Source organism: Cryptomeria japonica, chromosome 5, assembly GCF_030272615.1.
Source record: "Cryptomeria japonica chromosome 5, Sugi_1.0, whole genome shotgun sequence".
Taxonomy (NCBI): domain Eukaryota; kingdom Viridiplantae; phylum Streptophyta; class Pinopsida; order Cupressales; family Cupressaceae; genus Cryptomeria; species Cryptomeria japonica.
Window position 1 is genome coordinate 177,864,142 of NC_081409.1, and position 17,164 is coordinate 177,881,305.

The window sequence follows — 17,164 nt, forward strand, 5'->3', positions numbered from 1 at the left end:
AACTTTTAAACTATTAAGAATTTGAAGATGATGTAAATTAGTTATTTTTAGCATTTTGTCTATAGATTCTAAATATATATATTTTTAAATTTTTTTGAAGATTTTTTTTTATAAAATTCTCATCTCCCTCAAAAACTAGTTTTTTTACAGCAAACTACATTTTTTAAGAGTGATGTGCCTCCCGAAACACATAAATTTTTTTTCTATAAATGACAAAAACTCAATTCTTTCAAATTTTGTTCTGTAACATCAATATCTAGGGCTTGTTGTTGGTTTGATAGTGATATGTTGAATATTTTTCATTTTATTAAGTTTTGAAGTCCGACTAGTTATAATTCAGATATAGGTTTAGGTTTGAACACATAACTTGTTCTATATATATCAAAATTATTTTTTTATTTTTTTTAGAACTAAGACATCAATGCCTAGGGCATAGATATTTTTCAGAATTCCTATTTTTCCCAATGCATTGAACATAGAAGTTCATGTTTGGTGAAAAACCAATATTTCATAAAATTAAAAAAACATGAACATAATAAATTCACAATGTAATAAAATTATACTCATGGAAAGATTGCTCTGAGCACTACCATCTTATATTTTTGGGTTATCAAGATTCTTTCATTTGAGCCTTGAACCAGAGGTTTGAAGGCCAAAAATTTTCAGAATTTTGAAGAATTTGGGGAGAGATCTCAAAAAAGGTAGTTCATACGAACAAGGGGTTCAAACGAAGGGGGTTCAAGTGAACCCCCCCCCCCCCCCCCCAATATAATTAAAAATTGACAAAAATAACCATTGAAGGGGTTTCGCTCGAAAAGGTAGGTTCGAGCGAAGTGGGGGGTTCGCTCGAACCCCAAAGGGTAGTTCATAGGAATATCCCTAGTTCAAACTAACACCCTTCGAAAAAAATTTCTCACCATTGTGTTTTTCCTTCATGGGTAAAAGCATTATTGGGAACTCTCCCCATAAAAATGAAACAAATAATGTATACCTTCACACACATGATAAGCTTGACATAATTTTTCTCCAATCCTTTAAGACCTTGTGGATAATAGTATTTTTTATTATTTGCAAGAACTAGCACAAGATGGAATAAAAGAGTGAAGTGTGGTTATTTGATGATGCAAGCATGATACAATTACAATAAAGAAAGAAATGATAGTTAAGATGCATGCTATGAAGCCCTAAAAAAGCATTCTATGTGCATACTATGTGAATACTAAGTGGATACTAAGTGGATAGGTAGATACTAGGTAAATAAAAATAGAAGTAGAAGCCTCTTTTATAAAAATCTCCAAGAGAATCAAGGGCTAAGATTAAGAGGTTAAAAGATGAATGGTCATGACTAGGAGATGAAAGGAGATTGAAAAAGATTAAGAGGGTTAAAATGGATGAAGGGATGAGTTGACTTTTTATTTAGATAAAGGAGTCTAGGTTCAATGAATGAGTGCTAAGGCTTAAGCTAGACATGTGAAGGGGAGGCACTTGTCACATGACTACGAATTAAGATTATGATCCATGTGAATAAGTTGGAGGGCTACAATTAGATAGAAGGGGTTAATGAATTAATTTAATAAATAAAAGTATTTAATTAATAGTTGAATTCTAATTAAATAAATTAAAAAAATTATTTAATTGAGGATAATTTTAGGTGTCTACATTTTGCCCTTCTTTGATTTAATGTAGTTATCACATTATTTCAAAGAAAGAAAATTCAAATGGTACATGCCCTAGGATGCCCCAGTAGCGAAAGATAGGGAGGTGATATGCCTCTTCGAGAGCATAGGTGGGTTAGGAGAACACACATGTGCTCTCAAAAGGAAAGATGGTGATAAGGCTAGAAGCAAATGAAATAAACAATGAATAAAGGGGCTATGGATAAGGAGATGGTAAATCGATGGTGATATTATAATTCATGAGCTTCATCATCCAAAAATAATTATTGCTTAGGTAGAGATAATCATGAGTCTAGATTATTTAGGGTTCATACATTTGAGTCATCCAGTGGTTCATCAAATATTGTGCATGCAGATTCCTTGTAAAATTTTGTTCATCTCTATAAAAGCAATAGGATAATTACCTAATTAATTAATTAATCATCATTAATTGATTAGGTCTCCTTTACTTTATTAACTTAAACTAAACTTAGAAGTTATTTTTTCTTTTATTATATTGAGTGAAGTATAGGTCATGTTGTCCCATTACATAGGATGAGGACACTTTTCATAGGCTAATTTAATCCTAACCTGGGATTTTTACCTCCTTTTTATAAGCAATGATCATCCAATTGAATTGAATATAGTTTAATCTCAATATCATATGCTTGTGTGGGTAAATCTCTCTCTCGCGCAATTACATAACACTCGATCATGGCTTTTTCTCTTTAGATGTGATATGTGTTTTGATTGCAGGTGATTTCTATGAGTTGTGGGGTTTATTATCAATTCAAAAATGCTAGCAAAGAGCCAAATCTATGATTTGATATCCAAATTTTAAGAGATCCAACCTTGAGGGAAAATTCAACTCATCTTGGAGTGAAATGGGCATCACCATTGGATCTAGAATGACCAAAAATATAAGGCTCGATTGTCCAAATTGTCAAATCTAAGAAGTATATATATATATATATATATATATATATATATATATATATATATATATATATATATTCAAGGGTATAAGATTCAAAGGCCAAAATATAGCCTTAATAATTTGATGCATCTTAGAGAAAAACAAACCTCACCATTACATCTTGAATGCCTAAAAATCTTAAGATTGACTATTCATTCACCAAAATCCGAGTGGAAAATTTTGAGGTGATTTTTTTGGGTTGCATGTTTTTCAAGGCAAAAATCCAAATAATCATACCATGTTTTCACAATGTTACACTATTTTGTACTTTTTCTATGCATTGTTTTGGCTATTTTGCACCCATTTTTTACCTCATTTTCTATTTTTTGACCATTTTCTGGATTTCTCAACAAACTTGGTGATATTTTTGTTGAGAATAGTTTTTTCAGTGATTTGCTTAGTTTTTTGGCATGCTAACATCATTTCATGATTCCTCCTAGTTGTTGCTAGGTTGCCACCTCTATAAGTGTTGTTGCTAGGTTGCTACCCACTAGCCACTAGCTTAGGTTTTTTGGCCTTTTTTAACTTGTTTTCATAAATTGGCTATATATGGAGTTAAAGTTGGGAAAATTAGATATCGTTGAAAATTTGGTTATGAGAAATTTCCATTGGTGAATTTTTTATCATTATATTTTTCTACTAATACATTTTATGCTTAGTCAAAGTTATATCTTCATTTTCTACTTTTGATCTCACAACATTTCATCAATATCTCTAATTTTCATAATTCTTGCAGAGTTGAAAGGTATTTCAAATTTATTCACATCCATTCTTCTTTTCATGCATCCATAGTTTCATTCATCATTACATTTTCAACTTCTTCCTAAGTTAATCTTAAGGGTGCGTGTTCGAGTAATAGAATTATCACCTAGTTAATTAATTAAATCATTAATTAATTAGGTCCTATTTATTCAATAAGTAAAACTTAGGATTTTTTTATTAGATTAAACTAAATATAGGTCATGTTGTCTCATTGCATAAGATGAGGAAACTCGTCACAAGATAATTTAATCCTTATCTAGGGTTTCTATCTCCCTTTTATAAGGATCTATCATCTAGTTGATGTTGGAATTAAGGAACACTGAGAGGGGGGGCTGAATCAATGTTCTGCAAACTTTATTATTATTTTTTTCTTTCAACCACTTCATACATTTAATCAAAATAAATATGCAATAATGTAAAACAAACAACCACAACACCATAATGCAAAGGTTTTGTACGTGGAAAACCTTGTTTGGGGAAAAACCACAATGGGGATGTACCCACAATATAGGTATACTTTGTTATAAGTATTACAATGGGGATTGCACAAGCATTAAGGATCACTTTCTAGAGCTCATTGCTCAAAGTAAAAAGGCTCACTGCCTATACAAGCAATCACAGATCACTTCCGAAAATTATGAATTGAAATAGCATCTCCTTAATGCTTGGTTCAGTTCCATTGAAGCACAAAACAAATTTATTATTCACACTTCTTCTCTGCCTTCAAAAGATGTAGACATGCAACACACATACACACTCACACTCACCCAAACAGATAACCCTTGAATACAGAACTATTATAATTATTTATACATGACATCAACTTTGGAGGAATCATCAAGGTTGGCTCAACACTCACGAACTAATTACAAAAATACAACCACACTCAATACAATATTACATGTGTACCAAGCAATATCAGTCAAGACATAGCACGAACCCAAATCTTTCAGCTTGAACACATTACACCTCGAACATCCGCAACTCGTTACAAGCATCTAGTCCGCCAAGATTATGAAGAACACCAACATACCTAATAAAAACATCAATTATGAGTTCAACGATCAATGCAGACCACCAACACAAAAGGAACATGATCTAGAGACATCCACAAGCATCATGAATTACCATAGCAACATCCGCACCAACATAAATTACGAGAATCACTAGCATCTTCATACCAAACCTCAGGAACACTAACTATAGTGACTGTCAACCTTGAAAAATCACTTGCGGACCTCCAAACCACAAACCATTCAAATTGAGGACATGTGCCAACATCCCAAACATACCTCCAAATCCATAAAACAAGATATTACAATGTGGAGCAATGTTGATCAAAATATTGTCACTTTGTCACCACTGAACAATTGAAAAACCAACCACAACACTGATACCCATAACTCAATCAAATCTCCATGCAAACCTTTGAAACTTGAACTAAATCAACTACAGACAACCCTCTACAAACCCTTTAATCCATAAACTCTAATCTTCATCAATATTACTACGCTGAATAAACTAACTCACTGAACTTCACTGCATGACTATCTTAGACAGAGAAATATGTTGACATCAATGATAACACATCTCTCAAATATCTCTTAGGCACATATTTGAAACATTCTTCCAATAGGTGAATAAATTTAGTATAGGTTAATATCAATATTAGATGCTTGTATGGATCAATCTATCTCAAGGTTTCATAGCACTCAATCATAACTTTTTTCTCTTCAGATGTGATAGGCATGTTGGTTGCAAGTGATTTTTAGGAGCTATGGGGTTCATATCAACTCCAACAATCTCAACTATATGTATCTATAGAAGTGAGTACACGTGATATAATATTTGGTATTCCTAAGGTTCCATGTACAAAGAGCTTTTTGTCATGCCCAAAATTTTGGGCAAAAATGGAGCAACAAATTTTTTTTTATAACAACATAAATACATTAAATAATCTATATTTAAAATGGAATAAATAAGTTTTGTCTTAACTAAGGGTTAACTCGGGATTAAAGAATGGTTTACTAAAGTTGATTTAATTGACTAAATCAATATGGCGACAATAATTAGAGAAGACTATTAATTATTCCCTAAAAGGGGTCATCACAACTTAATTAATTAATTAAACTAAATTAATTTAATTTTCTCTAATTAAAAATTTCACCAATAATAAATCAAGAGGTATTAACTATCTCAACAGTATTTAAGATACTCAAGGCTAAATAAAATAATGTTAACTCATATTAAAATAATTAATTGATCATACGTGAAATACACTTTTAAATATAACTATTAAAGTTAACCAAATCAATTATTATATTTGCCAAATAAATTCATTTTATGCTAAAGTCAAAATTTTAAGACCCCTTAGACATTTAAATTTCAACTGTTTAAATATTCGGCCAATAATGACCTCATAGGCTAAAATTTTACATTATACAATTAATAAATTTCATTATCAAAATCCCCCAAAGGAATTTTAACCCAAACATCCATATTTATTTAAATATGAAAACTAACTATATAAAATTTCTCATTAATAACCCTTGTTAATAAAATTAAATTAATTATGTGAATAATTTTATCATATAAAAATTAATCCCTCAAAAACTAATGTAGGAATAACTTCCCTAATTAATTAATTAAAATGAAAATGGGTTTTAAAATAACTTTCCTATTTAATTAATTAAAATGTAAATGGGTTTTACTCATCTCAAATTGAAAAGAGTTTCCCCCCTCTTTTCAATTTTAATCATATTAAATTTTGAACCCTAACTAGGGTTGGATTATTTCTTATAACTTAACCTATTCTTTTATTTCTTTCCAAATGCTAACCCTAACCTGAAAATGGGTTAGGGTTGCTTATCTTAACACATCCCTATTTTTCTTTGCTTTTGGTGTGTGTGTGTGTGTGTGTGTTTGCAAGGTTTCATGGTGGTGAAGAAGGGAGGCCGAAGGTGCAGGGCAGAGGAGGCTCTCGGGCACCACTGCAGATACCCACAGTGGTAATCGGTGCCGCTCACTGTGGATACCCACAGTGGTAGCCCCGTGTCGTCCACCATGGTAAACCACAGTGTCTCGGCTAGGATGAAAGCATGCATTTTTTTTTTTGTTTATATATATTTCTTTAATTTTAAATGAAAATAAATATGTGTGTGTGTGTGTGTGTGTACAGGAGCATAGTTAAGGGAAGATGAGCATTTTTGCATATATAAATTTTGAATATAAGAATATTTATTATAGGTATATATGAAGAATAACCTATACTCAAGCACAATATGTTTATTACGTTCTGAATACTCTGATATATTTAACCTGAATGTATAATTGTTATAGAACATTTGTACAAACTTGATAAACTATTTCTCTTTTTTTTTTTTTTTTTAAAACAAGAATATTAAATAGATGAAGAATAACAGAATAGAGTAGATCTTTTTTCCCCTATTTTTTATATCAATAACATATAGTTAAATTTTTTTGTTCTGATTTAATAATCCTATAACTACATTTATATCTTTTTCACTAACATGCTATTACAGAATGTAAAATGTGACAAAATATTTCTATTTACAGCTACAACTATCATTTTCACAAAAAACATTTAATACAATAAACTACAATATCTAATGTATTATCATTATCTAGGTTTGGTTATTTTTCTACTTAGTATGCATTTACAGAATAGAAGGAGATCAGCATAAACTAATCTATTTATAGTTGCCATATAAATCTTTCTAAAATGGTTTAATAACAGCAAGAAGCATTTGCCTATTAATTTGTTTTGGTGTTTAACTATAGACAGAAATAAATATTTTTCCTCTTGACAGTTCTAATACTAAATGTTTAGTACAGATGCCAAGCTAACAAGATGAGAGGGGGGGGGGGGGGTGAATCATACAAACTTAATCTTGTATAAAATCAACAAATTCAACCTTGGTAACCTTATCAGAAAAAACTGTAAAGCATGCAAACTCATAAACAGATAAGATCACAAAACATATAACACCAGATTTAACATGGAAACCCAAATAAGGAAAAACCACTATGGGATTTTGGACCCACTAAGAAATATACTCTTCTAGAGTATGCTCGGTTAAAAGCAAATCTTGTTAAAGATTACAAACACATTGCTAGATGTGACCCGGTTAAGGGATTTCCCTCAGATCTGTTAGGATCTTCACCTTCTTAGAAGTGACCTTGTTAAACGATTTCAAACACTCAATCAGAATGTCACCTTGCTAGAGGATTTACAAATAAGACTGTTAAGTCCACTCGGTTAAGAGATTTTCTATCACTTTACAAAATAACAGTAATATAATATATCTGCAACTTTGCATCTAAAATGCTAAAGCGGACTCTCATTTGCTCAATACAATCTAGTCATAGGACTTATCTTGTCCTTTTGTTGGGCTCTATACTCTATTTCTCAAATAGGTCTTCAAGCTTTTGTGCTCAGTAAACACTGTGTAGCATCCATGTGCGTACACTTGCCCGCATACATTGTTTATCAATAGTTCCTTATTTATAAACAATTTGCCAATCGCTTAATCTCCTTGATCAAATTTCCCATGATCAATCATAGCCATTAGATCTTCAAACTTGACCAAGTTCAATGTATCCTTCGATCTGAAAACGTTTTACCCCACCTTGGAACTTGCATACATTTCTTGGAACTTGTGCTATGGTATTGCGGTTTAATCTAAGCTGTAGATCTTCCTGCCAATTTTCCTTTGCCATAGATTCTTTAACAAACTTCATGCATGACATACCAATCATTTAATCAGTTCCAGCTCATCAGCTTCATTAAATAATGCTTTTATTCATTCAATGCATTCTGTTATTACTCAGTTGCAACTCGGTAAATACTAAAATTCACTCGGTAGACATTCCACCTTCATTAATCGATAGCAATAACCTTAGGGTTTACCGACTAGGTTCCTTAGGGTTTACCGACTAGGTTCTTTGCTCAGTAACATAGTATAGTATTAACCTTACAATCAACAACATATGTAGGATATCAAAACAATCTAAACATCATGATCTCATCATTGTCTAACTCGGTAATAGTTGCCCATTGAATAACTTATTTCTCCCCTTATTCATCACATTCTTTCTGTGTCTTTTACTGACATCTTAATCCTCTTCAAAACATACTTCCTAAGATATGGTAACATAATACTAAATTAGAAAATCTATTTCTTGACATCAATGACAAAATAATAATATTAAGACAGTAAAAATCCTTAATCAGTTATATCCATAATCATCAACAACCTTTTCAATATCCTTATTGAAATGCCAACAATCTCTCATTGTAATTGGAATGCCAACAATCTCTCTTTGTCTATTATAATGCCAACAATCTCCCCCTTTGGCATTGATGGAAAAACCAATTGATTTGACCTAATGATTCAGATTTGGATTGTTGTGATTGATTGCTTAGATTGCTGAAATGCTCTCCTCCTGTCATCAGTCTTCTCCCCCATACATTAGTCTTCTCGCCCTTTGACAACAATGCCAAAAAGTAAAGAACTAAAACATGATTTCTTCCGCTGAGAAGTGAATTCCTTGCTGTTATATGTCAACTCAGTCTCGGTTAGAGCATTATGTCTACAATTCCTATTCCCTATATTTTTTCTTGCACACCTTTAGAAAACCCCTAAAGTGTGTAAATCAGCATCAACTCTTAAAAGGTATTCTTTAGAGTCATCGAACTGATGCTTTCACCGAACTCGATCAGTGAGTAGAAGATAGGGGTAGGACCCCTAACTTGCTTCTGAGATACTCAAAAGTGTCCCTTGGCAGTGGCTTGGTGAAGATATCTGCTATTTGTTCCTTTGTGCTAATATACTCCAACACCACTTTCTTCTCTAAGATAATGATATTTGATAGAGATGTGCTTTGTCTTAGAGTGCATAACAGGATTCTTTGAAATGTTAATGGCACTAGTATTGTCACAGAATATAGTTACTGGCTTGGTAACTTGCTCATTTAGTCCTTCCAACAGTTGTTTGATCCATGCTATATTGGTACAATTCAATGTTGCAGCAACATATTCAGCTTCTGCTATTGACTGTGAAAGACATCCTTGTTTCTTGCTAAGCCAACTTACTAGTCTTTCTCCTAAAAAGAAAGCTCCTCCACTTGTGCTTTTCCTGTCATCAATGTTGTCTGCCCAATCAGCATTAGTATAAACTTTTAAATCAAAATCATTTCCTTTCTAATATACTAAGCCATAATCTTCAGTGCCTTTCAGGTATCTAAAAATTCTCTTGATTGTTGTCATGTGTGTTTCCTTTGGATCTGCAGAAAATATTGCAACTATACCTACTACATGTGCTATGTCTGGTCTTCTATGAACAACATATTGCAACTTTCCAATCATAGATCGGTAAAGTGTCTCATCAATAGATGCAGATTCATCATTCTTTGATAGTATACAGTTGGTAGTCATAGGAGTACTTACTGGTTTTGAATCCTCCTTTCCAAATTTCTTCAAGATTTCCTTTATGTACTTGGATTGAGTAATGAAAATCTCATTTTTCATTTGTAGAATCTGTAAACCTATAAAATACTTTATCTCACCGATTAATGACATCTCAAATTCTTTGCACATTTCATTACCAAAGTTTTTGCATAGAGAATCATTCCCACAAAATATAATGTCATCAACAAATATGGCTGAGATCAATATTCCATTGTCTTCATCATTCTTCATGTACATGTTACTGTTTTCACTAGTTCTTATAAAACCAATTTTGATTAAATAAGAGTACAATCTCTCATACCATGCTCTAGGTGCTTGTTTCAAACTATATAATGCTTTGTTCAATTTACATACCTAATCTTTATTCTTGTTTTCAACAAATCCTTCAGGTTGTTCAATAAAAACTTCTTCTTCTAATATGCCATTCACAAATGCAGATTTGACATCCATTTGATATACCATGAAATTCTTGTAAGCAGCATATGCCAACAATGTTATTACTCCTTCAAGTCTTGCCACAATTGCAAAAGTCTCACCATAATCAATTCCTTCTTCTTGAGCATAACCTTTGCAAACTAGTCTTACTTTATTTCTAATGACCTCACCTTTTTCATTCAGCTTGTTTCTGAAAATCCACTTTGTACCGATTACATTTTTATCCTTTGGTCTTGGGACCAGTGTCCATGTGTCATTCTTCTTGATTTGATCAATCTCTTCTGTCATAGCATTTATCCAATCTTCAATATTAAATGCCTCTTTCACTATCCTTGGTTCAAATTCAAATATCAAACATGTGTTTTGTCTTATTTTGTTCCCTGTCATCATTGGATCATTCTTATCTCCTATAATCTAACTTGATGCATGATTCCTTCTAACATACTTGGCTAATACAGGCTCGGTAGGCTCTGTATGATCTTCTTCATCACTCGGTAACAGGATATTCTCTTCATTTCCTTCAACAGATCTCTCAGTAAGACTTGTCGGTTGAACATAGACAAATTTATCATAATCTTCTGGTTCCTTGGAATTTCCTTCATCATTTCTTTTTGCAAATTCATCAATTTTCATATTTGCACTTTCTACTATTTTGTTAGATGATTTGATCGGACATTTAAATGCTTTGCTTCTAGAAGAATAACCTAGAAATGTTCCTTCTTCACTTTTCTGATCAAACTTGTCATTTCTATCATCTTTGTGAACATAGCATCTACTTCCAAAGATTTTAAAATAACTTACATTGAGTTTCTTGTCATACCAGATTTCATATGGTGTCTTCAAAGCTCCTTTCTTCAGTTGTACTCGGTTCAGGATGTAAATTGTTGTTCTTATTGCTTCTCTCCAAAATGTTTGTGACACTTTCTTTTCAATCATCAGGGTTCTGGCACAATCCACAATAGATTTGTTTCTTCTCTCAGCAATTCCATTTTGTTGTGGAGTTCTTGGTGTAGAGACTTGTCTTTTAATACCATGATCATTGTAGAATGAGTTGAACTCATTAGAGGTGAACTCTCCTCCTCTATCAGATCTAAGACATTTCATTTGTCTTCCTGTTTCATTTTCAACTCTTGCCTTGTACCATTTAAACATTTGAAAAGCTTCTGATTTTTCTTTTAAAAACATTACTAACATCATCCTTGAGTAATCATCCACAAATAATATGAAATATTTATCACCATAATAACTCTGAACTTTCATAGGACCACAAAGATTAGTATGCACAAGATCTAAAATTCCCTTAGAAGTGTAGGACTTACTTGTAAAGCTTGATCTTGTCATCTTACCCATCTGACATCCTCAGCACATAGCATTCTCAGGTTTCTCAAGACTTGGTAGACCTCTTACTCAGTGTTTCTTGCTTATTTTGATCAGATTATCAAAATTTACATGACAAAACCTTTTATGTCATAACTAGGTATCATCTATCTTTGCATATAGACACTTATCTGAGTTCAGTCAAGGTGAAATGTGTTACCTTTTGTTTGTGTCCCGGTAGTAGCTAACTTTCCATTCTTGTCATGAACTTTGACAATTCCTTTCTGAAATTCTTTTCGGTAACCTGTGTTGTTTAGTTGTGCTACACCCAACAAATTGTATTTCAAACCTTCAACCTAATAAACATCATTGCATTTTGCATTGTCAAGAAGTGTTATAGATCCTTTACCTCTTACTGGACATGGTGCATCATTACCAAATCTTACATAGCCTCCATCATAATCTTCTAACATAACAAACTTGTGTTTATCACTTGTCATGTGATGTGAGCATCCACTATCTATGATCCAAGAATCATTTTTACTTATTTGAGATAGTAGGGATTTTTCTTCATACCTTTCTTCATCTGATCCATCTTTGATAGCCACATAAACAACTTCCTCTGTATCAGTTTCATCTGATTTATCATCATTAGATTCCTCATCAGCTATTAGGCATGTCTTTTTATCTCTTCTTCTGAAGTCTTGGTGTCCTTTGTAATGATTATCTTTCTGTCTGTCATCTTGGTAATCTCTCTTTTCACTATATTCTTTGTCAGGACAGTTTGAGGCCATATGTCCTATCTTATCACAATTGAAACATTTCAAAGGCAACTTTCCTTTGTACTTAGCTTTTCCTCTCAGTAACCTTCTGGCTAATGGTGCATCAAACTCTTCTTGCTTCTTGATTTCCTCATACAGTTTGTGCACTTTTTCCATGTTCTTGTGAAATTTCTCACTTGCTCCACTATGATCCCCTTCAGTGTACTTACTCATTCTATCATTGTAATCATCAGATTCACCAATATGAAAATAATGAAAGCAGATTCTACTTTATTTACCGATGACCCACTGTTATCAAAATTACTTAACTCAAATGCATGTAGCTTACCAATAGTAGCATGTAAAGAAACTGGCATATTGGGTACAGACCTCAATTCATTGATTGCAGAGACTCGGATTGCATAAGCTGGTAGAAGGGTTCTTAACAATTTACTTGTTATATCCTTTTCTTCAATAGTTCCACTTGCTCCTTTGATTTGATTGACAATCTCCTTTAATCTTGTACTGTACTGGGTTATGTTCTCACCTTCATTCATCCTCATAGATTCAAGTTGTCCTCTTAGACTATCCACTTTTGCTCTTTGAACATGTTCATCTCCACCATACACATATATGAGTTTATCCCACATTGCCTTTGCATCATTGTAGCCTTCTAGATCATTAAACTCTGAGTCGGTCAATGCAGATGTTATTTCAATCATTGCTTGGATATGTTCTTGCTTTGCCTTTATCTCTTCCATTGTCAATGGATAGGTGCTAGATGTGATGAAATCATTCTCTAGATAATATACAGCATATTCTTCAATTCCTGATAGGTGCACCTTCATCCTTTTCTGCCATGTAGAGAAACTTGACTTGTTCAACTTCGGTGCATCCCTCTTATACATCTTTGGATCTTTGCCTCAAGTACCTTTAAACTTTTTCTTCCGAATTCCAAAGCTCTTATACCAATTAATAGTTCTGATACTAAATGTTTAGTACAGATGCCAAGATAACAAGATGAGAGGGGGGGGTGAATCATACAAACTTAATCTTGCATAAAATCAACATATTCAACCTTGGCAACCTTATTAGAAAAATTGTAAAGCATGCAAACTCATAAAAAAATAAGATCACAAAACATATAACACCAGATTTAACATGGAAACCCAAATAGGGAAAAACCACTGTGGGATTTTGGACCCACTAAGAAATATACTCTTCTAGAGTATGCTCGGTTAAAAGCAAATCTTGTTAAAGATTACAAACACATTGCTAGATGTGACCCGGTTAAGGGATTTCCCTCAGATTTGTTAGGATCTTCACCTTGTTAGGATCTGCAACTTTGCATCTAAAATGCTAAAGCAGATTCTTATTTTCTCAATACAATCTAGTCATAGGACTTATCTTGTCCTTCTGTTGGGCTCTATACTTTGTTTCTCAAACATGTCTTCAAGCTTCTGTGCTCGATAAACATTGTGTAGCATCCATGTGCTTACACTTGCTCGCATACATTGTTTATCAACAGTTCCTTATTTATAAACAATTTGCCAACCGCTTAATATCCTTGATCAAATTTCCCATGATCAATCATAGCCATCAGATCTTCAAACTTGACCAAGTTCAATGTATCCTTCGATCTGAAAACATTTTACCCCAGCTTGGAACTTGCATACGTTTCTTGGAACTTGTGCTAGGGTATTGCGGTTTAATCTGAGTTGTAGATCTTCCTGCCGATTTTCCTTTGCCATAGATTCTTTAACAAACTTCATGCACAACATACCAATCATTTAATCAGTTCTAGCTCATCAGCTTCCTTCATTAAATAATGCTTTTATTCATTCAATTCATTCTGTTATTACTTGGTTGCAACTCGGTAAATACTAAACTTCACTTGGTAGACATTCCACCTTCATTAACCGATAGCGATAACCTCAGGGTTTACCAACAAGGTTCCTTAGGGTTTACCGACTAGGTTCTTTGCTTGGTAACATAGTATAGTATTAACCTTACAATCAACAACATATGTAGGATATCAAAACAATCTAAACATCATGATCTCATCATTGTCTAACTCGGTAATAGTTGCCCATTGAATAACTTATTTCTCCCCTTATTCATCACATTCTTTCTATGTCTTTTACCGACATCTTAATCCTCTTCAAAACATACTTCCTAAGATATGGCAACATCATACTAAATTAGAAAATCTATTTCTTGACATCAATGACAAAATAATAATATTAAGATAGTAAACATCCTTAATCAGTTATATCCATAATCATCAACAACCTTTTCAATATCCTTATTGAAATCCCAACAATCTCTCATTGTAATTGGAATGCCAACAATCTCTCTTTGTCTGTTATAATGCCAACACCTCTTTTATTAAAAACTGCACTATTAACATTTAGATGATTTCATTTCTTTCTGCATTAAATAATTAAACAGAATAAAATACCATTTTCCAATCTTTTTCCAGCAACTATATCAATACAGAAATAATCCAAAAATGCATTCATCTTATTTAAAGGATAAATACTCCAGGTTACAATACAATGCCTTTTCTTTATATTTCATGGCAAAACTTAGTCAAATAAATACATTTTCTTTTCTGCAACTTAAATACAATAAGAATCTCTTTTTCTTTTCTGCAACTAAAATACAATAAGAAATTATTTCTCTTTTCTACAACTAAAATACAAAAATAAACTCCTTTTCTTTTTTGCAACTAAAATACAATAAACAATAGGATCATCTCAAGTTTTTTCCTCTAATCTTTTCCCAAGCAAAACCTGCAATAAAACTTGAAGGTTGTGGCTCATATTAGAAGCCACCCCCGAGCTAGGAGAATCAAGGCTAGATGGGAAACACACATTCAAACACATATAAGCAAAAAACTCATAACAACAAAAGACACTCCTAACCCAAGGCTAAACAACATCACATATGTGACTTTTCAAGTGGGGTGAAGGTGGACTAAGTACCTCGAGGAGAATTCTGCAAGTAGAGAACATAATGTCATAACAAGGCTGCAAATAAACACATCCACAAGTTCCAATTGTCCCTATAATATCTTATGTCCCCCAAGGCGTACAAGCCAACAAAACTCCCCTTATGACCCCCATTGCATAAACAAATCACTATGCAGCAAGGGTCACAAAAACCCTTGTGATTCACTCTCTTCCTAAGAGAGCCTCTCTCTCATAGGTTGTCAAATAACCCTTCACCCCAAGGCCACTCTACCCTCCCAAGGGTGATTTTGTCCTTGAAAACTCCCAAAATAATAACATAAAAACTCAACCAAAAACACATAAGGAAGAACTCAACATGTTCCTACACATATTAAAAAAAAAACAATGGAAAAACAATTACAACAACAATCTTTTCAAAATCAACAACATACATGAGATAGGAGTCCAACCAACCTTAAATCTGCCAAAAGGGTGAAATGAAGTTGTAGGAGAGATGCCCAAATCCACAACCTTTTCCTCTCAAGACTTAGCCAAAATCCTCCAAAAACTTACCCAAAAAATTTCTCAAAAATCCAAGTCTCCAAAATGGAGAGTGGGTGATCAAACTTCTCCCTCCCAAACTATTCCCTATGAAGACACTCCTCACTCTTTCCAACCCACTTGGGAAGGGTGAAGGATGTTCATTGGTTGGTCTTCCCAATACCTTACAGACTCTCTATCCAAGACACCTCAAAAAGGGTAAAAGGAATGGGGAAGAGCAATGTCACTCATGAGGAGGGTTATCTAACCTAAGAAGGCTCTTCTAAAGATGAAATTCAATCAACTTGGGAAACTCAATTTTTGGGGAGGCTAAACAGGCCATAGGGAGTGGACACATGGCTAAATTTGGCCTTCATCTATAGGTACATCATATAGCCCACTAAAAATGCCCCTAACTTGACCCTAGGAGTTAGTTTAACCCCCTAGAAGTCCACCCAAAGTTTACCTACGGGTCAACCTTGAGTTGACCTTTCTAATGGCTCCCTATCCAAGGTTTTCTTGGGACCATTTTAGAATAATTGAAAATATATGCATTGGTAAAATAAATTTCCTCAAAAGAGATATGCCAATGCCAAATCATCCTACAACACGTGTCAAGTGACACTACAAAAAGAATTACACATCACTAAATTAGACATGGCAAATGTCCCATTTTTTTGGAATTTATAAATTAAACAATTTCCAAATTAAACACACATCCAAGCATAACATTTGCAAATTAAAACACATTTACAAATGAAGTGTTTCTCTCCAAATAGACAACCCCTGGCTTCACAATCACACATAGGCCTAGGCTTGATTCTCCGAATAGTTTCCATGGTCACATGGAATAATTTTCCTGCACATCTCACTTGCACATTAGTAATTCCAAAAATCACATAAAATATTATCAAAAAAGAATACAATTCAAACATCGCATAAAATTAAAATAATAAAAATCAAGTATCCAATTATCTGATAACATCCACATACAACAATCTATTAAATGGCATCATCGTCATAAACACAGAATTAAATCATTTATAGAGCATGCATCCATAATTCCAAGCATCAAAATAAAGTACTGCAAATCAAGGTAAATGGTATAATCATATCAATGTTATCCCAACACTGGATCATATAAAATCTATGTCCATAATGCATCAAAATATAGTATCAATAATAGGTCCAACATGAAAATAACTGAAATGTTATGACGGCTCAGGGTAGGGCCTCACACTTTTGTTGAGGCTATGTTCTTCCCTTGAACATCA